At 37.4% G+C, this 26108-nt stretch overlaps 1 pseudogene; it reads right to left on the minus strand.

The window, feature by feature from the left end:
* LOC107874027 overlaps positions 1–17265 on the minus strand; it is a 27348-nt pseudogene extending 10083 nt beyond the window's left edge.
* Between the last annotated feature and the right edge of the window lie 8843 nt (positions 17266–26108).

Consider the following 26108-nt stretch of genomic DNA (forward strand, 5'->3'; position numbering starts at 1 on the left):
TTGCATCAAATTATCACACACTCATACATATGTTACCCTTAGGAAAGCATAATCCCAAGATCCGTGCCTAATTTCCTAGACTCAAATTATTCACAGCCCCGATAATACTAGAAAATCCCAAAAAAAAATATTAAGTGTGATATCTTTCAGCCCCCCCCCCCATTTTTTGTGTACTATTGGTTTGAATTTAGCTAGTATCTATCATTTCAAACTATTGTTCCGCGTGGATTTGACCCCAACTCCAAAGTTGGGTAAATATATTGACGACGACCACCTTGTACTTAAATTGACATGCAAGTTAAGAGTTATCATATTGAAGGTCGTCGCACAACTCCTAAGACCCTCACATAGTCTCAAAAATAAAAAAATATGACATGGAAGGTCAATGCACAACTCCCAAGACCATTGTACAGTCTCAAAAATAAAAAAAAGTGATACGAGAGGTCATCACACAACCCTCGGGACCGTCGCACAATCTCATAAATAAAAATTTAAATCCATTGTCCAGGGTAAACTTCAAAACTAAATCATTATAAAAGTGTAGAAAGGGTCAAAATCTCTCACAACCAGAGTAATCAATAGTATCAAAATCATAGACCAAAATCCATCTCGGCCAAGTCCTTTAAAAAACCATTTTAAATCTTAATGCACATAAATCACCCTTTAAGGTGGCATAATTACCTGTATGAAGAATTTTATTTAAAAAGGTAAAAAGTGGGATTTTATTCCTTTTTAGGAAAAATAGTAGTAAAATCATATTTTAATTAAATCATACCATTTGTGATTTTAAAAATCATGAGTGTATCGAATCAATGCATTCCATCACCAGTATTCACATAATGGAATCATAAACATCAACATGTATATAAACTATGGTCACATCCTTCATAAGGATAAACTATTCTCGGAATCCAACCAATATCACAACACGGCGTTGGGCCCTATAATATGTCCGAACTAATTACAACATCAATATCACGACCTTTGGCCAACATAAATATATGGAACTTATCTCAAAAATCATGTCCATAAGTGTAATTCCCCGAGGCTACACCCTAGGCATTACATGGTGCTCACGACCCTGAAGGATGATAAGCTAACCCATGCTTGGTACCGGTATGAGCACTGAATAATAATCATAAAGTATATGCGGAAGTAAAACTAAATATCCCACAAGGTTCATAAACTGAATCAAAACTGAATACGTCTATAGAATAATTGCTAAGTGATAATGTCTGAAAGCCTCTAAATATCTAAAATAAAAGAGTTGATGGGATAGGCCCCAGCTAACTCATAACTGCTGTCTAAAATAACTAAAATACTAAAATATTGCAATGGCTAAATAAATATCGCATCCTTGATGGATGAGGACTCACTACTATATTTGCGGCTGATCGATTGATATAACTAGGTATGGTCAGGAACTCGAGCATTCGAAACTATGATATGAGACATCATAGCATAAAGAGATAGTATGCATCAGTACTTTGAATGTACTGGTATTCTAGGTGAGGTTAGGCTAATATGCATGGGTTCACATGTATGAATAATAATAACTAACTATCATGAAGTGACTGGATGAGAGTATATGCAAAACTGGGACTACTGAAGATACTGAACATGCAATACAAAGCATATATCGTTAGACTGAATTAGACTGAAATTAAAGTATTGAGTTTATGATAATTGATTTCTGATAACTAAAAGTTATGATTGTGTAGAACTGTACTAGGTTCTGTACTAAATGCTAATTACTGAATACTGAACACTAAAACTGAGACTGTGTGAGTTATCATCTAACTGACATACCTTGATTATTGACTGATTTGAGATCTAACCTATAACCCCAGTTGGAAGAGTGTTAGCACCGTGCCATGAGTTACTAACACTGACTAGGTCAACCCTAATCTGGCAGAAAGACTCATGAGAAGAATATGGCAACGTCAACCCTAGTCTGGCAGGAAGATAATATACCATAGCCTAACTACGTAGTTCTGTAACTCAGGGACTGCTACTAAGGGTCAAACCCTATACTAACAGGAGTGCCCCTATTCCTGGGTTCTCTCGATGCTGAATCCTACTCCCAACTAAACCAACACTAATCACTAGACTGTACTAAGCTTGACTGAACTCACATTGATTTTGTTAACTGACCCAATGCTACTGTTTGGGATACTACGGAATTATTCTATTATGAGTGGAAACTAAGTAATCAGCTAACTTCGGGTATACAATACCCCCAGGACTCGATAGCATAAATAAAGGAACCACATCACAAGTTTAAAAACATTATAATTAAGATATCATGCACAATTTGTTCACATAGAAATTTTGTCAAACACTTGGGGAGCATGGTTCTTGTACATGAGAAAGAATAACAAGGGAATATCATGACTACAACATTTAATTCACAATTCATGGGTTATGACATGAGAAATACATACATCAGCATATACACACATACACTAGTTTATTTACTTGAAATTTATAATCTTCTTAGTTTGAAACCCATAAAATCAACACATACATGAACACAATTGAATTTAAGAATATAAATCATAATTTAAGTTCTCAAATAGGATTCTTGAACTACAGGGGTGGAAGGAACCCAAGGATGAAAACCAAACATACCTTGATTTATGAATTTGTTAGAATGGATGATGAACTCTTTGAGATTTGATCTTGAATCTTGAAGGGATAGAGTTTGTTCTTGGAAGAGTGCTACTTTAATTTTGAGATAATTATGAAATAATGAGAAAATAATATTTTATGGGGACTTAAATCCCGTGTTTGGACGAACTGGGGTGAGGGAAAAGGACTTAAATGCCCTTGGGATTAAAACTCAAAAATGAATTGGAAATCCTAATTTTGATACCCGGTGTGATGCGGTACAATTGTGGTGCACGTATGGAGAAAGGACAATATCAAAATTACCCAGAGGCACAAGGTGGTGAAATCGCGTTGAGCCAGTGGAAACGGATAACTCCGAAATGGCACCTTGGTGCAATGCTGTGCTAATCGCGGTGCCTCACTGGAAAGTGATGAATGCAAAAATACCCCTTGGCTCAATGTGGTACTTATCACAATGACACACTGGAAAAGGACGCACGTGAATTTGGCCATCACCGTAACGCGACCTTATCGCGTTGTGCTATTATTTTGTACTAAAAGTGCCATAACTTATCACTCGAGTATCGGATTTGGGAAAAATTGGTATTGTTGTAAAGCTATTTCAATTTTCTATCGATTGGTGGGTCTTGAGATGGAAATTTATCAATATAGAAAAAGATATGCTTGTTTGAAGTTGACTAAAACAATATTCTTATAAAAAATTCAATCAGTATGGATTATTTTGATTTGTCTAATAGATGGGAGTTATTTGAGGTCTTAATATACATCAAACTAACTAATAAAACTATCAAAAAACTATAATGTATTATGCATGAGATTGAAACATGTCTTTAACATTGGTTTGGATCTTTGGGGTACTACAATATCTTCCCCTGGGAACATTCGCCTTAAATGAGACTGGTTAAACTGAAAGCACTGAGGAACTGAGATTACATGCTGAATATACGTGATGAAAATGTGATTATATAACTAAGTCTGAAACATAAAGCATGACTAAATTGGTTCTATGAATGCATGACTGACATGTGAATGTTGTGCAGCTGAAACTGAGCATGGGAAATGAGAAATTATAAGAAGATTATTACCTTAAGCTGAATTTGAGTTCGCGGAGAAAATATGAGGGTACTTGATATTCATATCCGGTTCTGCTTCGCACGTGCCCCCCTCAACGGACTAATTCTGCCAAAGAACTTTGACTAGGGGAGATTCTTTGTTCCTTAGTCTACGAATTTGTACTTCAAGGATCTTGAAGGGAATTTCTTCGTAAGAAAGGCTGCTCTGAACATCTATGCTTTCTAAGGGAACGACAACTGCAGGGTCACCAATACACTTCTTTAGAGAGGAGACATAAAACACTTGATGCACAGATGCTAAGGTTTAAGTAAACTCAAGCTCATAAGTCTCCTTTCCGAAATGACTCAAAATTCTGTAAAGACCAACATAATAGATAGTAAGCTTCCCCTTCTTACCAAACTTATTCACTCTCTTTATGGGAGAGATTTTCAGATACACAAAGTTGCCAGCCTCAATTTCCAGATCCTTCCTTCTTACATCGACATAAGATTTTTACTGGCTCTGGGTTGCCTTAAGCCTCTCCCTGATCAATTGTACTTTCTCAAAAGCAACAAAAACCAAGTCAGGCCCTACTACCACATCCTCACCTACTTCAAACCAGCCAATCAGAGATCTATATCTTCTTTTATATAAAGCTTCAAACGGAGACATCTGAATACTGGAATGATAGTTGTTATTATACGCTGACTCAATCAAAGAAAAGTGGTCATCCCAACTGCCCTTAAAGTTAATAACACATGCTCTCAACATATCCTCAAAGGTCTGAATGGTCCTCTCTGTCTAACCATTTGTCTGAGGGTGAAAGTCTGTACTGGGTGAACTTAGGTACCAAGACCTTTCTTAAAAGCTTTCCAAAAATAAGAGGTAAACTTCCTAGCTCTATTTGAAATGATAGATAGCGGAACACCGTACAATCTAACCAACTCTCTAATAAAGAGCTTGGCATAGTTCTCTGCTGAATAAGAAGTATGGACTGATAAGAAATAGGCTGATTTGTTTATTCCACCCATAATAACCCAAATCGAATAATGCTGTTGACGAGAACGAGGCAAAGCTTTCACAAAATCCATATTCACTTCCTCCCACTTCCAAGTTGGAATACTGAACTCCTGCATAGACCCACTAGGCTTTTGGAGCTTAATCTTTACCTGCTGACAAGTAGAGCACATAGCCACAAACTCTGCAATGTTCCTCTTCATTCTACTCCACCAATAGACTTCCTAAAAGTTGTGGTATATCTTAGTGGCCCCTGGATGAATAGAATAACGCGCACCATGTGCTTATGCAGCAATTCACTATCTCAACTCATCAACACATGGCACTCACAGTCTACCCTGGCAACATAATATGCCATCTTCTCCTTAGGAGAAAATCTCTACTTTCTGGTCTCTGACTGACTTCTTCAACTTCATAAGGTTAGGATCCCTATCCTTCTTTTATTTCACTTCGACAACCAAAGAAGATTCCAAAATATTCTGAAACCAAGAACTACCCTCAGCTGAATCAACCAAATGAACACCTAATCCGGCAAGCTGATGAACTTCCTGAACTAACTTTTTCATATCATCCTCAATATGAGAAATACTACCCATAGATAATCTACTTAGGGAATCAGCACACTAGCCAAAGACGGAGCTGATACTAAAGATTTTATGCAAAATTAAGGATTGTTTCCACCTTCTGACTTCAGCTGAGCATAATTGAAACTACCTGTTCTAGCCTCTTTCCCTTCTTTTCTTTCTTCTTAGTCTTTTGTTCCTCAATCTGTTGAGCATGGACCATCAACCTAGACAAGTCCATTTTCTTAATTAGCATTATGGTCCTACACTCCTTGATCACACTGTCAGATACCCCTGATACAAACTTGCTCATCTTAGACCTATTATCGTCTACCACATTAGGAGCATACCTGGCCAACTGAGTAAACTTGAGGGAACACTCTTTCATACTCATGTTACCCTACTTTAGTTTGATGAACTCTAACACCTTAGCCTTTCTTAATTAAAATGGAAAGAACCTATCTAAGAAGGAAGTAGAAAACTCCTCCCATTCCATAGGCTATATATTTGCACCCATCTCTACCTTCCACTGCTTAAACCATGTATGAGCTATATCTTGCAAATAATAGAAATCTAACTCAGTACTATAAATAGTAGTTATCCCCATAATATATGTACATTTTGCACCATGTCAAGAAATTTCTGTGGGTCTTCCTCAGATTTAGACCCTGAAAATGAAGGAGGGTACATTTGAGTGAAGTCTTAAATTCTAGCTGAAGTAGTATTGGCCACTGGGTTGGCCTGAACAGTAGATAGCCGAACAATCTAAGCTTCCATAGAATAAGCTAGGGTGGTTAACGCTGCTCTGAATTCTGCATGAGAAACATACTTATTTAGGGGATTTTCCTGAATGGGTGGAGGTGCTGGGTGGTTTCCAATTCTTCTTTTGTTAGTCTTTCTGGGTGGCATATTCTATAAACGAAAGGGATATTTGGATTAGACACAGATTTTAACTTGATATCATGCTCACTAGCATGATACAAACATTGAAAGAAGGGAACTTTTCCTAAAGTGCCTCATAGCCTTTTGCCCATAAGTGTGGCGCACCTCACACAGATGCACAAGACTCTACTTGATGCAACTTTCAGACTTCATAGGACATTTTAGGACCTTAGGCTTTGATACCAAGATTGTAACACCCCGAGACTACACCCTAGGCGTCATACGATGCTCATGACCCCAAAGGACCACAAGCTAACCCATGACTAGTACCTGGTGTAAGAACTAAATAATAAACATAAAGTATTTACTGAATACGTTTGTAGAATAAATACTAACTGATAATGTGTGAAATCTTCTAAACATATAAAATAAAAGAGTTAACGGGATAGGCCCTAACTAACTTATAACTGCTATCTAAACTAACTAAAATACAAAAATAATGCAATGGCTAAATAAATATCATATCTTAGATGGATGAGGACTCACTACTATATCTGTGGTTGGCCGACTAATTTGACTAGGTACGATCAGGATCCTGAGCGTCCGAACCTATGATATGAGACAACATAGAGTAAAGAGAGAGTATGCGTTAGTACTTTGAATATAATGGTTAGGTTAGGCTAGTATGCATGGGTTCATGTGCATGAGTAATAATAACTAACTATCATGAAAGAGTATATACAATACTGGGACTACTGAAGATACAAAACATGTAATACTAATCATATATCATCTATCTAAATTGAACTGAAACTGAGATACTGAGTTTCTGATAACTTAAAGTTATGATCATGTAGAACTGTACTGGGTTTTGTACTAAATGCTGATTACTGAATACTGAATACTGAAACTGAGACTGTGGGAGTTATTATCTAACCAACATACTCTGATTATAGATTGATTTAGGGTCCAACCTGTAACCACAATCAGAAAGGTGTTAGCACCATGCCACGAGTTACTAATACTGACTGGGTCAACTCTAATCTGGCATGAAAACTCATGAGAAGTTTATGGTTATATTAACCTTAGTTTGACAGGAATAAGATTTACCCTACAATGGATACATAGTTCTTTAACTCAGGGACTGCTACTAAGGGTCAAACCCTATACTGGCAACAATGCTCCCATCCCTTGGTTCACTCGGTGCTGAATCCTACTTCCAATTGAACCGACATTGATAACCAGATTGTACTAAGCTTGACAGAACTCACACTGATTCTGTTATCTAACCTATTCAAGATACTACAAAATCATTCTATTACGACTAAAAACTAAGTAAGCTACTAATTCCAGGTATACAATACCTCCAGGACTCGATAGCTTAAATAAAGGAACTACATCAAAAGTTTAAAAGCATTAAAATTAAGATATCATGCATAATTTGTTCACATGGACATTTTGTCGAACACTTAGGGAGCATGGTTTTTGTTCATGAGATAGAATAACATGGGAATATTATGACTACAACATTCAATTCACAATTCATGGGTTATGACATGAGAAATACATACATCAACACACACACTAGTTTATTTACTTGAAATTTAGTATCTTCTTAGTTTGACACCCATAAAATCAACACACACATGACACAATTCAATTTAAGTATATAAATCATTATTTAAGTTCTCAAATAGGATTCTTGACCTCCAAGGGTGGAAGGAACACAAGGATGAACACCAAACATACCTTGATTTATGAATTTGTTAGAGTGGATGATAATTTTTTGAGATTTGATCTTGAATCTTAAAGGGATAGGGTTTGTTCTTGAAAAAGGGCTAGTTTAATTTTGAGAGAATTATGAAATAATGAGCCAATAATGTTCTATGGGGACTTAAATCCCGTGTTTGGACTGACTAGGGTGAGGAAAAAGGATTTAAATACCCTTGGGATTAAGACTCAAAATTGAATTGGAAATCCCAATTTTGACACCCGGTGCGATGTGGTGCAATCGCGGTGTGCCTCTGGAATAAGGATAATCCAGAACTTACCCAGAGGCGTGATGTGGTGATATTGTATTGAGCCACTAGAAACAGACAACTCCGAAATGGCACCTTAGCGCGATGCGGTGCCAATCACGGTGCCTCACTGGAAAGTGACAAATAAGAAAATGCCCCTTGGCGTGACACGGTGCTTATAGCGGTGACACACTGGAAAAGGACGAACGTAAATTTGGTCATCACCGTGATGCAACCTTATCTCGTAGGGCTACTATTTTGCACTAAAAGTGCCATAACTTCTCACCCGAGTATGGAATTTGGGCAAAATTGGTATCGTTGGAAAGATAATTCAATTTCCTATAGATTAGTGGGCTTGAGCTGGAAAATTCTCAGTAGAGGAAAAGATATACTCATTTGAAATTGACTAAAGCAACATTCTTATAAAAAATTCAATCGGTAAGGATTATTTTGATTCGTCTAATAGCTGGGAGTTATTTGAGTCCTTAGTATACATCAAACTAACTCGTAAATCTATCAAAAAGCTATAATGTATTATACATGAGCTTGAACATGGACCTAACATTGGTTTTGATCTTCGGGGTATTACAATATCTCCCCCTTGGGAATATTCATCCTCGAATGCGTCTGTTTAAGCGTAAAACACTGAGGAACTGAGATTACATGCTGAATATACGTGATTAAAATATGATTACATGACTGAGTCTGAAACATGAAGTGTGACTTTACAGGTTCTGTGAATGAATGACTGATATGTGAATGTTGCGCAGCTGAAATTGAGCAAGGGAAAAGAGAAATTCTAAGAAGATTATTACCTTAAGCTAAATCTAAGTTCGCAGAGAAAAGATGAGGGTACATAGTCTGCATATCTTCTTCTGTTTCCCAAGTGTCTCCCTCAACAGACTGATTCCGCCAAAGAACTTTGACTAGGGAAACTTCTTTGTTCCTTAGTCTACAAATTTGTCGATTAAGGATCTCAACTGGAATTTCTTCATACGAAAAGCTGTTCTGAACTTCTATGCTTTCTAAGGGAATGACAATTGCAGGGTCACAGTACACTTCTTTAGCAAGGAGACATGAATAATTGGTGCACTGATGCTAAGGCTGTAGGCAACTCAAACTCATAATCCACCCTTCCAAAACTACTCAAAATTCTATAAGGACCAATATAACGGTGATTAAGCTTCCCCTTCTTACAAAACATCTTCACTCCCTTCATGGGAGAGATTTTTAGATACATAAAGTCGCCAACCTCAAATTCCAGATCCTTTCTTATCATATCTGCATAAGATTTCTGTCGGCTTTAGGCTGCCTTAAGACTCTCCCTAATCAACTGTACTTTCTTTAAAACATCAAACACCAAGTCAGGCCTTATTACCCTAGCCTCACATAATTTGAACTAACCAATTGGAGATCTACATCTCCTTCCATCTAGATCCTCAAACAGAGCTATTTGAATTTTGGAATGATAGCTGTTATTATACGCGAACTCAATCAAAGAAAAGTGTTCATCCTAAATGCCCTTAAAGTCAATGATACACACTTTTAACATATCCTCAAGGGTCTGAATGGTCCTCTCTTCCTGACCATTTATCTGAGGGTGAAAGGCTGTATTGAGGTGAACTTGGGTACCAAAAACCTTTTGAAAAGATTTCTAAAAGTGAGATGTAAATTGCGTACCACTATCTAAAATGATAGATAGTGGAACACTATGCAACCTAGATCACTCTCTAATACAGATCTTGACATAGTCCTCGGCTAAATAAGAAGTATAGACTGATAAGAAATGGGCTGATTTGGTCATTCTGTGCACAATAACTCAAATCGAATTATGCTGTTGACGAGTACGAGGCAAACCTTTCACAAAATCCATGTTCACTTCCTCTCACTTACAAGTGGGAATACCTAACTCCTACATAGACCCACTAGACTTTGGGTGCTCAATCTTCACCTGCTGTAAGTAGAGCAAGTAGCCACAAACTCTGCGATGTCCCTCTTTATCCTACTCCACTAATAGACTTCCTGCAAGTTACGGTATATCTTAACGGCCCCTAGATAAATAGACTAACGTGCACCATGCACTTATGCAAGAATTCCCTGTCTCAACTCATCTACAAATAACACACACAGTTTACCTTGGCAACGCGACACACTATCTCTCTCTTGGGAGAAAATCTCTACTTTCTGGTCTCTGGCTTCCTCCTTCAACATCATTAGGTTAGGATCCCTATCCTACTTTTCTTTTACTTCATCAATAAAAGAAGATTCTAAACTATTCTGAGCCAAAGCACTACCCTTAGCTGAATTAACCAAACGAACACCTAATTTGGCAAGTTGATGAATTTCCTGAACTAACTTTTTCTTATCATTCTCAATATGAGCAACACTACACATATATAATCTACGTAGGCATCAACACACTAGCCGAATATGGAGCTATGGCTGAAGATTTTGGGCAGAATTTATGACTATTTCTACCTTTTGACTTCGACTGAGCAAAATTGAAACTACTTGTTCTAACACTCTTTATCTCCCTCTCTTTCTCCTTTGTCTTTTGTTCCTCAATCTGTTAAGCATGGACCATCAAACTAGACAAGTCCATCTCCTTAATTAGCATTGTGGTCCAACACTTCATGACCACACTATCTGATACCCCAGACACGAACTTGCTCATCTTAGACCTTCTAGCGGCTACCACATAAGGAGCATACCTGGCCAACTGAGTAAAATTGAGGGAATAATATTTCACACTTATGTTACCTTACTTCATTTTGATGAACTTTAACACCTTAGCCTTTCTTAATTCTAATGGAAACAACCTATCTAAGAAGGCAGTAGCAAACTCCTCCCATTCTATAAGCCTGCATCTATGCCTCTCTCTGCCTTCTACTACTTAAACCATGTATGAGCTACATCTTGCAACTGATAGGTAGCTACCTCAGCACTCTCACTAGCAGTTACCCCCATAATGGCTGTTACCTTCTGTACCATGTAAAAGAATTCTTGTGGGTTCTCCTTAGGCTTTGACCCTGAAAATAAAGAAGGGTTGATTCAGTTAAAGTCTCTAATCCTAGCTGCAGTAGTATTGGCTACTGGGTTAGCCTGAACAGCAGTGGATCCAACAATATGAGATTCTATAGAATGGGCTAGGGTGGTGAATGCTGTTCTAAATTCTACGTGATAAACATGCTCATTTAGGGGATCTTCTTGAACGAGCGGAGGTAATAGCTGGTTCCCAATTCTTCTCCCATTAGTCTTTTTGGGTGGAATATTCTATAAACAGAAGGGAAAGTTGGATTACACAGAGATTTTAACTTGAGCTCATGCTTAATCGCATGATACAAACACTGAAAGAAGGGAACTTTTCCTAAAATGCCTTATAACCTCTTACCCATAAGTGTGGCGCACTTCACACCCAAGCATAGACTCTACTTGATGCGGATTTCATACTTCATAGGACACTTTAGAACCTTAGGATCTGATACTATATTTGTAACACTCTAAGACTATACCCTAGGTATCACACGATGCTCACGACCCCAAAAGACCACAAGCCAACCCATGATTGGTACCTGCTGAGAGAGCTGTATAATAATCATAAAGTATATGCCGAAGTAAAACTGAAAATACCATAAGGTTCATAAAATTGAATCAAAACTTAATAACTGCTAACTGATAATATCTGAAAGCCTCTAAACATCTGAAATAAAAGAGTTGATGGGAATGGCCCCAACTAACTTATAATTGCTGTCTAAAATAACTAAAAAACTAAAATAATGCAATGGTTAAATAAATATCGCATCCTCGATGGATGAAGACTCACTACTATATCTGTGGATGACCGACTGATCTGACCAGATATGGTCAGTAACCTAAGCATCGGAACCTATGATATGAAACATCATAGCGCAAAGAGAGAGTATGCATCACTACTTTGATTATACTGGTATGCTAGGTGAGGTTAGGCTAATATGAATGGGTTCATGTGCATGAACAATAATAACTATCTATCTTGAAAGAGTATATGCAAAATTGGGACTACTGAAGATACTGAACATGTAATACTAAGCATATATCATTTGTCTAACTTGGACTGAAACTGAGGTATTGAGTTTCTGATAATTGATTTCTGATAACTGAAAGTTATGATCGTGTTGAACTGTACAGGGTTATGTACTAAATGCTTATTACTGAATATTGAAACTGAGACTGTGGGAGTTATCATATAACCAACATACCCTAATTATAGACTAATTTGGGGTCCAACTTGTAACCTCAGTTGGAAGGGAGTTAGCACTGTGCAACGGGTTACTAACACTGGTTGGGTCAACTATAATCAGGTAGGAAGACTCATGAGAAGTTTATGGTTACGTCAACCCTAGTCTGGCAGGAAGATGATTTACCTTAAGCTGGTTACATAGTTCTTTAACTCAAGGACTACTACTAAGGGTAAAAACCTATACTGGCAGGAATGCCCCCATCCCTAGGTTAGCTCGGTGATGAATCCTACTTTCAACTGAAGCGACACTGATCACTAGACTATACTAAGCTTGACTGAATCATGTTGATTCTATTAACTGACCCAAAGCTACTATTTGGGATACTATGAAATCATATCTATTACGAGTGGAAACTAAGTAAGCAGCTAATTTAGGGTATACAATACCCCTAGGACTCGATTGCATAAATAAAGAAACCACATCACAAGTTTAAAAGCATTACAATTAAGATATCATGCACAATTTATTTACTTGGACATTTTGTCGAACTCTTAGGGAGTATGGTTCTTGTACAGGAGAAAGATTAACATGGGAATATTATGACTACAACATTCAATTCATAATTCATGGTTATGACATGAGAAATACATACATCAACACACATACTAGTTTATTTACTTGAAATTCACAATCTTCTTAGTTTGAAACCCATAAAATCAACACATAAATGAAAACAATTCAATGTAAGAACATAAATCATAATTTAAGTTCTCAAATAGGATTCTTGAACTACAGGGGTGGAAGGAACCCAAGGATGAACACTAAACATACCTTGATTTATGAATTTGTGAGAATGGATGATGAATTCTTTAAGAGTTGATATTGAAGGGCCAGAGTTTGTTATTGAAAGAGGGCTACTTTATTTTTGAGAGAAATTTGAAATTATGAGCAAATAATGTTCTATGGGGACTTAAATCCCATGTTTGGACTGATTGGGGTGAGGGAAAAGGACTTAAATTCCCTTGGGATTAAAACTCATAAATGAATTGGAAATCCTGATTTGGACACCTGGCATGATGTGATGCAATCACGGTGCGCATCTGTAAAAAGGACAATGCCAAAATTACTCAACTGCATGACGCGGTGAAATCGCATTGAGTCATTGGAAATGGACAACTCCAAAATGGTACCTTGTCGCTATGTGGTGCCAATATCGGTGCCTTACTGGAAAGTGACGAACGTGAAAATTTCCCTTGGCGCAATGCGGTGCTTATAGCGATGACACACTAGAAAAGGACGAACATGAATTTGGCCATCACTGCGACACAGCCTTATCGCGTTGGGCTACTGTTTTGCACGAAAAGTGCCATAACTTCTCACCTGAGTATTGGATTTGGACGTAATTGGTATCGTTGGAAATATAATTCAATTTCATATAGATTGGTGGGTCTTGAGGTGGAAAATTCTCAAAAGAGGAAAAGATAATCTTATTTGAAGTTGACTAAAGTAACATTCTTATCAAAAATTAAATCGGTAAGGATTATTTTGATTTGTCTAATAGCTAGGAGTTATTTGAGGCCTTAATATACATCAAACTAACTCATAAAACTATCAATGAAATATAATGTATTATTCATGTTCTTGAAATATGGATTTAACATTGGTTTAGATCTTTGGGGTACTACAATAAGCCATTGTATATCTACGAGGCATAATATATCTATAGGCCATATATCATAATTTAGGGAAAACCATCACCATTCGATAGTCACAAAGTAATCTCATACTAAAGGCTTATCAGTGTCAACCATGTCTAACATCCGTAAGTGAGTCCTCAAGGGTTAACAGAAATCTTGGCCTTAAGTGGATGAAAGAACCCTCTTTTAATCCTCAAAACTTCAATAATCAAGACTAAGTCATGGTGTTCTACCCAAAATCAATCTTAGAATTTTCATTCACATGCAACATATAAAACACATCATCTAGTGAAGAATAGTAGACAAAAGCCTACTTTGTGCTGAATCATAAATCCTTGAATCGTTCCTAAATCATTTGCCTTTACTCCACAATCTCGAATACCGTCATGCTATCAAAATCATAATATATGCGTTATTAGGAGTAAAACAAGACCCATATAGCCACATAATAGGTCGGGTCAAATTTTGGGTCAAGAATGGGCTTGTGAGTCCTTCAAATAGAATCCATAATTGAAACCATCGCTAGGTTCCTCAAAGAACAAGGAAATTATGATCAAAAGTTGAGCACAAACGGTGCACAAATCGAGTCACAAATCAACCCTTAAAGTTTAAGAATTCAAGGCCTGAATGTTTGAAAATTCATTAAGATATTGAAGGAATCTTACCATGAATTCAAGGAAAATCACGGAATAATTGTTATCCAAGCTCCCCAAATCATCTACATCCTTCAATCCCACTTAGGGTTTTTTTCTCAAGAAATGGATGAAAAATGAGAAAAATTGGGCAAAAAGGGGCTTTTTATACATATACTAGATTTTTAGATGTCACTATTGTGATCGCGATATTTACATTGAAAAAGCATCGCGATTGTGATTCATGCCTCGCAACTGCCACCAGGAGAAAATTAAGGCATAAAATGCAAGCCTCACTGGAAAGTGACGAACGTAAAAATGGCCCTTGGCGTGATGCGGTGCTTATCACGGTGACACATTGAGAAAGGACAAGCATGAATTTGGCCATCACCGCGATGCAGCCTTATCGCGTAGGGCTACTATTTTGCACTAAAAGTTCCATAACTTCTCACCCTAGTATCGAATTTGGGCGAAATTGGTATCATTAGAAAGATAATTCAATTTCCTATAAATTGGTGGGTCTTGATCTGGAAAATTCTCAATAGAACAAAAGATATGCTCAGTTGAAGTTGACTAAAGCAACATTCTTCTCAAAAGTTCAATCTGTAAGGATTATTTTGATTCATCTAATAGCTGGGAGTTATTTGAGTCCTTAATATACATCAAACTAACTCATAAAACTATCAAAGAGCTATAATGTATTATGCATGACTTGAAACATGGTTCTAACATTGGTTTGGATCTTTGGGGTATTACAATATCTCCCTCTTGGGAATATTTATCCTCGAATGAGAATGGTTAAACTGAAAGTACTGAGGAACTATGATTACATGCTAAATATACATGATGAAAATGTGATTACATGGCTGAGTCTGAAACATAAAGCATGACTGAATCGGTTCTGTGAATTCATGACTGACATGTGAATGCTGTGTAGCTGAAACTGAGCATGGGAAAAGAGAAATTCTGAGAAGATTATTTCCTTAAGATGAATTGGAGTTCACAGAGAAAAGATAAGGGTACTTAGTTCACATATCATCTTCTGCTTCCCAAGTGTCCCCTTCAACGGATTGATTCCGCCAAAAAACTTTGACTAGGGGAACTTCTTTGTTCCTTAGTCTATGAATTTGTCGATCAAGGATCTCGACTGGAATTTCTTCGTAAGAAAGGCTATTCTGAACATCTACACTTTCTAAGGGAATGACAACTGCTGGGTAACCATACACTTCTTTAGCAAGAAGACATGAAACACTAGGTGCACTGATACTAAGGCTGCAGCCAACTCAAGTTCATAAGCCACCTTTCCAAAATGGCTCAAATTTCTATAAGGACCAACATAGTGGGGACTAATCTTCCCCTTCTTACCAAACCTCTTCACTCCCTTTATGGGAGAAATTTTCAGATACAAAAAGTCGCCAACCTTAAATTCCAAATCCTTTATTCTCACATCTACATAAGAAATCTGCCGACTCTAGGCTGCCTAAAGCCTCTCCCTGGTCAACCATACTTTCTCTAAAGCATCAAACTTTAAGTCAGGACCTACTACTTCAGCCTCAGCAACTTTAAACCAACCAATCGGTGATCTACATATCCTTACATATAGAGCCTCAAATAGAGCAATCAGAATTCTGTAATGATAACTGTTATTATACGTAAATTCAATCAAAGTCAAGTTGTCATCCCAACTGTCCTTAAAGTCAACAATACACGCTTTTAACATATCCTTAAGAGTTTGAATGGTCCTCTCTGAATGACCATCTATCTGAGGGTGAATGGTTGTACTGAGGTGAACCTGGGTACCAAGACCCTTTTGAAAAGCTTTCCAAAAGTGAGAGGTAAACTGCATACCTCTATCTTAAATAATAGATAAAGAAACACCATACAACTTAACTAACTGTCTAATATAGATCTTGGCATTGTCCCCTACTGAATAAGAAGTACGCCTGGTAAGAAATAGGCTGATTTGGTCATTTTATCCACAATGACCGAAATCAAATCATGCTGTTGATGAGTACGAGGAAAACCTATCACATAATCCATGTTCACTTTCTCCCACTTCCAAGTGGGAATTTTGAACTTCTACATAGACCCACTAGGATTTTAGTGCTCAATTTTCACCTGCTAATAAGTAGAGCACTTAGCCATAAACTCTATAATATTTCTCTTTGTCCTACTTCACCAATAGACTTCTCTCAAGTTGCAATACATCTTAGAGGCCCCTGGATGAATAGAGTAACATGAACCATGCGCTTCAGTAAGAATTTACTATCTCAAACTATTTTGAACCTAAGCACTACCGTCAGATGAATCAACCAAACGAATACCTAATCTGGCAAGCTGATGAACTTCCAGAACTAACTTTTTCTTATCATTGTGAATATGAGTAACACTACCAATAGAAAATCTACTTATTACATCAGCACATTAGGTAAAGATAAAGCTGATTCTGAAGATTTTGGGTGGAACTGAGGATGGTTTCCACCTTTTAACTTTGTTTGAGCGAAAATGAAACTACTTGTTCTAACCCTCTCGCTCTCCCTCTCTTTCTCCATAGTTATCTGTTCCTCAATCTGGTGAGCATAGACCATCAACCTAGACAAGTCCATCTCCTTAATTTGCATTGCGGTCCTATACTCCTTGACCACACTGTTAGATACCCCAGACACAAACTTACTCATCTTAGAGCTGCTATCCACTGCCACATAAGGAGCATACCTGGCCAACTGAGTAAACTTAAGGGAATACTTTTTCACACTCATTTTAACCTGCATCAGTTTGATGAACTATACCACCCTAGCCTTTTATAATTGCAACGGAAATAACCTATCTAAGAAGGCAGTAGCAAACTTTTCTTATTCTATAGGCCATATATTTGAGCCTCTCTCTTTTCTACTGCTTAAACTATGTATGAGATACATCTTGCAACTGATAGAAAGCTAACTCAGCACTCTCACTAACAGTTACCCCCATAAGGTCTGTTACTTTTTGCACCATGTCAAGGAATTTCTGTGGGTTCTCTTCAGACTTAGACCCTAAAAATAAAGGAGGGTTCATTCAAGTGAAGTCCCAAATTCTAGCTTCAGTAGTATTGGCCACTAGGTTGGCCTGAACAACAGTTGGTCGAACATTCTGAGTTGCCACAGAATGGGCTAGGGTGGTGAATGCTACTCTGAATTCTGCATGAGAAATATGCTCATTCAGGGGATCTTTCTGAATGAGCGGAGGTGTTGGATGGTTCCCAATTCTTCTGCCGTTAGTCTTTCTGGGAGGCATATTCTATAAATAGAAGGGAAACTTAGATTAGACAGAGAGTTTAACTTAAGTTCATGCTCACTCGCATGATACGAACACTTAAAGAAGAGAACTTTTCCTAAAACACCTCATAGCCTCTTTCCCATAAGTGTGGCGCACTTCACACCTATGCACAAGACTCTAATTGATGCAGATTTTAGACTTTATAGGACACTTTAGAACCTTAGGCTCTGATACCAAGTTTGTAATGCCCCGAGACTACACCCTAGGTGTCATACGATGCTTACGACCCCAAAGGACCACAAGCTAACCCTTGACTGGTACCTGCTGTGAGCACTGAATAATAATCATAAAGTATATATGGAAGTAAAACTAAAAATACCATAAGGTTCATAAAACTGAATCAAAACTGAATACGTCTGTAGAATAACTGCTAACTGATTATGTCTGAAAGCCTCTAAACATCTGAAATAAAAGGGTTGATGGGACAGGCCCCAACTAACTCACAAATACTAAATAAATATCATGTCCTCGATGGATAAGGACTCACTACTGTATCTGCGGCTGATCAACTGATCTGACTAGGTACGATCAGGAACTTGAGCATCCGAACCTATGATATGAGACATCATAGCGCAAAGAGAGAGTATGCATTAGTACTTTTAATATACTAGCATGCTAGGTGAGGTTAGGTAAATATGCATGGGCTGGCTTCACGAGAGATATTTTTAAATGCATAAAGTCGCCAACTTCAAATTCCAGATCCTTCCTTCTCACACCTACATAAGATTTCTGTCGGCTCTAGGCTGCCTTAATCCTCTCCATGATCAACTGTACTTTCTCTAAAGCATCAAACACTAAGTCAGGCCCTACTACCGCAGCCTCACCTACTTCGAATCAACCAATCAGAGATCTATATCTCCTTCCATATAGGGCCTCAAATAGAGCAATCTAAATTCTGCAATGATAGCTATTATTATACTCAAACTCAATCAAAGAAAAATGGACATCCCAACTGCCCTTAAAGTCAATAACACTCACTCTCAATATATCCTTCAGGGTCTGAATGGTCCTCTCTTTCTGACCATCTTTCTGAGGATGAATGATTGTACTGAGGTAAACCTATGTACCAAGACCCTTCTGAAAATCTTTCTAAAAGTGAAAGGTAAACTACGTACCTCTATCTTAAATGATAGATAGAGGAACATCGTGCAACCTGACTAAATTTCTAATATAGATCTTGGCATAGTCCTTGGCTAAATAAGAAGTACGGACTGGTAAGAAGTAGGTTGATTTGGTCATTCTGTCCACAATGACCCAAATCAAATCATGTTGTTGACGAGGACGAGACAAACCTATCAAAAAATCCATGTTAGCTTGCTCCCACTTCCAAGTGGAAATACTGAACTTTTGCATAGACCCATTAGGATTTTGGTGCTCAATCTTCACCAATTGACAAGTAGAGCACTTAGCCATAAACTTTGCAATGTCCCTCTTCATCCTACTCTACCAATAGACTTCTCGTAAGTTGTGGTACATCTTAGTGGCCCCTAGAGTAATAGAGTAACTCAAACCATGCTCTTCTGCAAGAATTCACTATCTTAACTCATCAACACACAACATACACAGTCAACCCTAAAAACATAGCGTGCCATCTCCCCCTTGGGAGAAAAACCTCTACTTTCTGGTCTTTGAATGACTCCTTCATCTTTATCAGGTTAGGATCCCTATTCTGCTTTTCTTTACTTTTGTAACCAAATAAGATTCCAAACTATTCAGAACCCAAGCACTACCCTTAGCTAAATCAACCAAAAAAACACCTAGTCTGGCAAGCTAATGAACTTTCTAAACTAACTTCTTCTTATCATCCTCAACATGAGCAAAACTACCCATAGAAAATCTACTTAGGGCATTAGTGCACTAGTCGAAAATGGAGCTGAGATTAAAAATTTTGGGTAGAATTGAGGAAGGTTTCCACCTTTTGACTTTGGGTGAGCAAAACTGAAACTACTTGTTCTAATCCTCTTTCTCTCTCTCTCTTTCTCCTTAGTCTTCTATTCCTTAATTTGTTGAGCATGAACCATCAACCTAAATAAGTCCATATCCTTAATTAGCATTACGATCCTACATTCCTTGACCATATTATCAGATACCCCAGACACGAACTTGCTTATCTTAGACCTACTATCGGCCACCACATGAGGGGCATACCTAGCCAACTGAGTAAACTTGAGTGAATAATTTTTCACACCCATGTTACCCTTCTTTAGTTTGATTAACTCTAACACCTTAGCCTCTCTCAATTCCAATGGAAAAAACCTATCTAAGAAGATAGTAACGAACTCCTTCTATTCCATAGGGCCCTGCATCTGCCCCTCTCTTTACCTTTCACTACTTAAACTATGTATGAGCTACATCTTACAACTGATAGGTAGCTAACTCAGCACTCTCACTAGAAGTTACCCCCATAATGTCTGTTACCTTCTGCACCATGTCAAGGAATTCCTGTAGGTCCTCCTTAAACTTAGACCATGAAAATGAAGGAGGGTTTATTCGGGTGAAGTCTCAAATTCTAGCTGCAGTGGTATTGGACACTAGGTTGGACTGAATAGCAGCTGGTCAAATATTCTAAGCTTCCATAGAATGGGATAGGGTGGTGAATGCTGCTCTGAATTCTGTATGAGAAACGTGCTCATTCAGGGTATCTTCCTAAACGGGTGGAGGTGCTGGCTAGTTTCCAATTCTTCTTCCGTTAGTCTTTCTGGAAGGAATATTCTTTAAATGGAAGAGAAAGTTTGATTAGGCAGAGAGTTTAACTTGAGCTCATGCTCACTCGCATGATACGAACGTTGAAAGAAGGGAGCTTTTCCTAAAATGCCTTATAGCCTCTTGCCCATAAGTATGGCGTGCTTCATACCCATGTACAAAACTCTAATTGGCACGGATTTCAGACTTCATAGGACACTTTAGAACCTTAGGCTCTGATACAAAGATTGTAATGCTCCAAGACTATACCCTAGGTGTCACATGATGCTCACGACCCTGAAGGACCACAAGCTAACCCACGACTGGTACCTGCTGTAAGGACTGAATAATAATCATAAAGTATATGCAGAAGTAGAACTAAAAATTCCAGAAGGTTCATAAAACTAAATCAAAACTAAATACGTCTAAATAATAACTGCTAATTAATAATGTCTGAAAGCCTCTAAATATCTAAAATAAAAGAGTTGATGGGACAGTCCCCAACTAACTCACAACTTCTGTCTAAAATAATTAAAATACTAAAGTAATGCAATGGCTAAATAAATATGCCATCCTCGATGGATGAGGACTCAATACTATATCTGAGATTGATCAACTGATCTGACTAGGTATGGTTAGGAACTCGAGCATCTGAACCTATGATATGAGATATCTTAGCATAAAGAGAGTGTATGCATCAGTACTTTGAATATACTGGTATGCTAGGTGAGGTAAGGCTAATATGCATGGGTTCATGTGCGTGAATACTAATAACTAACTATCATGAAGTGATTGGATGAGAGTATATGCAAAACTAGGACTGCTGAAGATACTGAACATGTAATACCAAGCATATATTGTCTGTCTGAATTGGACTGAAATTGATGTACTGAGTTTCTGATAATTTATTTTGGATAACTGAAAGTTATGATCATGTAGAACTGTACTAGCTTCTGTACTAAATGCTGATTACTAAATACAGAATACTGAAACTGAGACTATGCGAGTTATCATCTAACTAACATACCCCAATTATAGAATGATTTGGGGTACAACCTGTAACCTATTAAAAGGGTGTTAGCACCGTACCACGGGTTACTAACACTGGCTGGGTCAACTCTAATCTGGAAGGAAGACTCATGAGAAGTATATGGTTATGTCAAACCTAGTCTGGTAGGAAGACAATTTACCCTACGCTGGCTATGTAGTTCTATAACTTAAGGACCGCTACTAAGGGTCAAACCCTATACTGGCAGGAATTCCCATCCCTGGGTTTGCTCGGTGCTGAATCCTACTTCCAACTGAACTGACACTGATCACTAGACTGTACTAAGCTTGACTGAACTCATGCTAATTCTGCTAACTGACCTAATACTACTGTTCGAGATACTATAAAATCATTCAATTATGACTGGAAACTAAGTAAGTAGCTAATTTCAGGTATACAATACCTCCAAGAATCAATAGCATAAATAAAGGAACCATATCATAAGTTTAAAAGCATTATAATTAAGATATCACACACAATTTGTTCACATGGACATTTTGTCGACCACTTCGGGAGCATGGTTCTTGTATGGGAGAAAGAATAACATGGGAATATCATGACTACAACATTCAATTCACAATTCATGGGTTATGACATGAGAAATACATATATCAACACACATACTAGTTTTTTTACTTGAAATTCATAATCTTCTTAGTTTGAAACCCATAAAATCAACACATACATGAACACAATTCAATTTTAAGAAGATAAATGATAATTTAATTTTTCAAATAGTATTCTTGAACTCCAAGGGTGGAAGGAACCTAAATATGAACACCAAACATACCCTGATTTATGAATTTGTGAGAATGGATGATGAATTCTTTGAGATTTGATCTTGAAGGGCTAGGGTTTGTTATTGAAAGAGGGCTACTTCAATTTTGAGACAATTGTTAAATAATGAGGAAATAATGTTCTATGGGAACTTAAATCCCTTTTTTGGACTAACTGGGGTGAGGGAAAGGGACTAAATGCCCTTTAGATTTAAACTTAAAAATGAACAAAAAATCCTGATTTGAACACCCAGCGCGATGCGGTGCAATCGTGGTGCACCTATAGTAAAAGGACAATCCCAAAATTACCCAGTGGCGCAACACGGTGAAATTGCGTTGCGCTACTAGAAACGGACAGCTCCGAAATGGCATCTTGGCGCGATGCGGTGCCAATCATGGTGCCTCACTAGAAAGTAACGAACGTGAAAATTCCCCTTGGCATGATGTGTTGCTTATCGCAGTGACACACTGGAAAAGGACGAACGTAAATTTGGCTATTACCGTGACACAGTCTTATCGCTTTAGGCTACTGTTTTGCACTAAAAGTGCCATAACTTCTCACCCGAGTATCAGATTTGGGCAAAATTGATATTTTTAGAAAGCTAATTAAATTTCCTGTAGATTGGTGGGTCTTGAGCTGGAAAATTCTCAATAGAACAAAAGATATGCTCATTTGAAGTTGACTAAAGCAACATTCTTATAGAAAAATCCAATCGATAAGGATTATTTTGATTCGTCTAATAGCTGGGAGTTATTTGAGGCCTTAATATACATCAAACTAACTCATAAAACTATCAATGAGATATAATGTATTTTGCATGTTCTTGAAACATGGTTTTAACATTGGTTTGGATCTTTGGGGTCCTACAATAAGCCATTGTATATCTATGAGACATAATATATCTATAGGCCATATATCATAATTTAGGGAAGTTCATCACCATTCGTTAGTCACAAAGTAATCTCATACTAAAGAGTCATTAGTGTCAACCATGTCTAACATCCGTAAGTGAGTCCTCAAGGGTTAATAGAAGTGTTGACCTTAAGTGGATGAAAGAACCCTCTTCTAATCCTCAAAACTTCAATAATCAAGACTAAGTCATGGTGTTCTACCCAAAATCAATCTTAGAATTTTCATTCACATGCAATATATAAACCACATCATCTTGTGAAGAAGAGTACACAAAATCCTACCTTGATGTTGAATCACAAATCCTTGAATTGTGCCCAAATCATTCATTTTCACTCCACGATATCGAATGCCGTCACGCTATCAAAATCATAATATATCTATCATTAGGAGTAAAACAAAACCCATATTGCCACATAATAGGTTAAGTCAAATTTTGGGTTAAGAACGGGCCTGCGAGGCCTGCTAATAGAATCATAATTGAAACCATCGCTAGGTTTCTCAAAGAACAAGGAAATTATGATCAAAAGTTGAGAACAAACGGTGCACAAATCGAGTCTCAAATCAACCCTTGAAGTTTCAAAGTCAAGGCCCGTATGTTTGAAAATTTATCAAGAAATTGAAGGAATCTTACCATGAATTCGAAGGAAAATCACGGAATAATGTTATCCAAGCTCCCCAAAATCATCTACAAGCTACAATCCCACTTAGGGTTTTTTCACTCAAGAAATGGATGAAAAATGAGCAAAAAGAGGCTTTTTATACTTATACCAGATTTTCAGATGTCGCTATCACAATCGTGATATTTACACTGAAAAAGCATCGCGATTGTGATTTATGCCGCGCGACTGTGACTAGGAGAAAATTAAGGCATAAAATGTATGCCCCAAGTGTGTTTTACCCTTTGTGATCTAGGTTGCACCAACAACCTGGTGCATTAGATTTTCTAAGTCCAAAATGGACTTTTATGAGGCGCTTGAGATTCATTCGACACCCCATATACACAAATGAACTATGTAACCATACCAAATTCAATGGTTGAAATGGGTTGGCGCACTAAGAATTTCCATCCGTGGTTGTTTCGATGAAATGTGGGTCCCATACTCATATTTCAAATTTCTTAACTTTCTGACTAATAGGTTAAACTGAGCTCGGGTGCCTCGAAACCCAAACCAAAGGTCTACCTAGCCTAAAATCAATATTTTAGAGTTGCTGGTGCAGTCAGAATTCTCTTCTGAGGTCATCTACGATAAGTTTTGGTTTGAGACCAAATCCTAAGTAACAAAAGCTTCAAAACAAAGAAATAAGCCTAAAATCCAAATGAATTGTCCGATCACCAAACTGATAGTTCCGGCAAGTCATAAATGACCTGTAGCCACTGTATAAAGGCTTAAAAAGCTTGAAATGCATGAAAAAAAGGAAATGACCAAGGGGTTCATTACAATATTCACTACTAAAGGACTTTCGTTCGCAAAAGTCAATGGATAAAAAGATCTTAAAAGCTCAAAATTATGAGGTATTGAGCCCGCATGCCCTGGGCATGACTTTCCATATAACCTCCACAAAGAGATAACATTCCCAAGGGATTTTACTACAAGTATCCCTTTATCAACTAGCTTTCTCACATTACTTCTAAAATAGCCAAACTCAATCTTAACCTCCAACTACCCTCCAACTAAATTGAAAAAGGCTAATACATATAAATCTGAACCACAACGCACTGATACCATCTTGGTACCCATACAAATCAATAGAGGCTTATCTAATCCCAAAAGGAATCCTAGGCATGAGTCATACAACCTACTTTAAATCTAAATATAAACTTGTTTTTACCATTCTACACCTGCTATCCATTCCAAACCAGTAGAAAAATTACCTGAGTATTTTTTGCATAATCTCATCATAGGGAACTCGAAAAACTAAAGATAATCTACTAAAATTTCATATGGAAAATATGAGAATAAGCTCATAAGGTGCTATCTGGGCATACAAATAGGGATGATCAAGGAATACAATCTCTGTCGATTCTACAACAAGTTTGGATCGTAATCAAAACTGATATCCAGAAGTCCAAAGCATAACTACTTATCACCGAATGATCCACTCCAAGATGTCACATCAACCTAGAATAAAGCCAAGTGAAATCAAACCCAAGCATAGTGCTCCCACTGAGTATATCATCCATAAACTTAATGAAAATTGAAAATTCGAGGTTAAAGCTAAAGGAACCAACACCGTATCTATGGACTATCATTTGAACACCTATCAACCATATTTTTTCTAAACTCAAAAAGACCAAATATGTAACCACGGAGTAGGCTCAACCAGCCTAAAGATGAAATCCAAACTGAGACAAATCTAAAACAAAGGCTACATTAGCTTTACAACTCCAAGCTATATTTTCAATACCAAGGTTGAATTCTCGACCTCAGATGCCCAAACCAAACCTAAATATAGGTAGGCATTCATATTTAAAATCTATCAAAACTCCTAAATCGCTATTCTAAGGTGTCAACTCAAAACTAACCCAAAATTGCAACATAGTGGGAGAAAAAAATTACCACAGGGATAAACCATCAACTAAAAATGCAAACAACCAACTCTATCTCTGCTGAAGGGCAAAAATTATAGCTATAAAAGAAATCATAGGAAAGACCACCCCTT

This window comes from Capsicum annuum, unplaced genomic scaffold (assembly GCF_002878395.1).
Source record: "Capsicum annuum cultivar UCD-10X-F1 unplaced genomic scaffold, UCD10Xv1.1 ctg77485, whole genome shotgun sequence".
Classification (NCBI taxonomy): domain Eukaryota; kingdom Viridiplantae; phylum Streptophyta; class Magnoliopsida; order Solanales; family Solanaceae; genus Capsicum; species Capsicum annuum.